This window comes from Propithecus coquereli, unplaced genomic scaffold (genome assembly GCF_000956105.1).
Source record: "Propithecus coquereli isolate 6110/MARCELLA unplaced genomic scaffold, Pcoq_1.0 Scaffold329, whole genome shotgun sequence".
NCBI classification, from domain to species: Eukaryota; Metazoa; Chordata; class Mammalia; order Primates; family Indriidae; genus Propithecus; species Propithecus coquereli.
The window spans coordinates 2,367,562-2,369,015 of NW_012148941.1; positions in this window are offsets into that span (position 1 = coordinate 2,367,562).

Here is a 1,454-nt window from a genome sequence, read left to right on the forward strand (position 1 = left end):
AATATTTTAATATTTACTCTTCATGTCTTATAAAATGTGTGGACACTCAGTAACCATAGTGATTATTTATAACTGTTGGATATATCCAAATCTTGAACTAATACTGTAATCCAAATTCAGTTAGTTAAAAATGTCAAAAAGAGATCTATATGCCAATTCTTTTGCTGAAATATCATGTTCAAAATGTTAGCCAAATGAGATTGCTTTTCAGACAGAAAAATGTAAAACCCATTCCTGAGTTCATATAACTTAATTAGTACTTTCCTTATAACAATAAATAACCGCAGTATTATACAATGTATACATGTTAGTTAATAGCAAGGCTGAGCTGTTTTAACAAAGACCTAACAATACAATGATTTACAGAACACAGACATTTATTTCTCCCTTAAATTGAACTCTGAGTCAGTGATCTAGGTTGGTGCAGCGGGTCCCAGGATCATGTACCTTACATGTCACTGCTCTACCATCCCATACGAGGTCGTTCTCATCTGTGCGACCCAAAGATCAGTCCTATGCACATTGTGTTCTAGCTCACGGGAAAAGGAAAAGAGTAGAGGAGGCCAGGCCCCAAAGGTACAAGTCACACAAATCCCTTCTCCTATATTCCACTGGCGAAGACAAGCGTTGCAGAAACATACCTGAGTAACCATAGCTCTGTCCCTGTGGCATAGGGAGGGGGATTTGGTGAGTGACCACTAATCTCAGCCACAGACCCAATTTCTGAACAATATATATCAAAAAGTGAAGGTTTCCTTAATGAAATTGAACAACAATTACTATTTTTGTTTTCAAGTTCAAGAGATTCAGTAGAATTCTTAGGATACTAAATCTTTGTGTGAAACATAGATTTTAAATAGTAATGTAGCCAGTAGTTTCTAATAATATTTTAAGTTATTCTACCATGCTTCCTGGTCATTTTTACTTCTGAGCCATTCACAATTTTATTACAATTTTCTAGTTGTATTTGTTTTTCAGATAGTGTTTTGTGTTAGGTTAAGTTGAAACAGCATAAAAAATCCTTTACAAAAATCATATTTTCATATATATATTTGGCATAAACTGGAAATGTTAGTAACCTCAAATATTAGTGTTCTCATTAAGTGGAATCGCACAATCTGTTTCTGCACATATCTGCTAAATAAGTATGAATTTTATTCTATGTGTTCTTTAGAACTATAATATCACTTAGAAGTATAGCTTGAAATTTCTCAGCTGATTTATCAAGAACCATATTCACTATATCCATGTATACTGAGAATAATTTTTTTAGCAACGTTTGAGTAATTTTCTGTTTTTCCACACATATGCTACTGTGATAGTAATGCTTTTCCATTAATTGACATGAAATAACATTGACAAATTTATGTCTTTTTTTCTTTCTTTGAAAATATTTGAATGCCTTATTATAATAACAAATTTGGCTTGTTGTATTTCCAAGGTTTTTTTTTTTT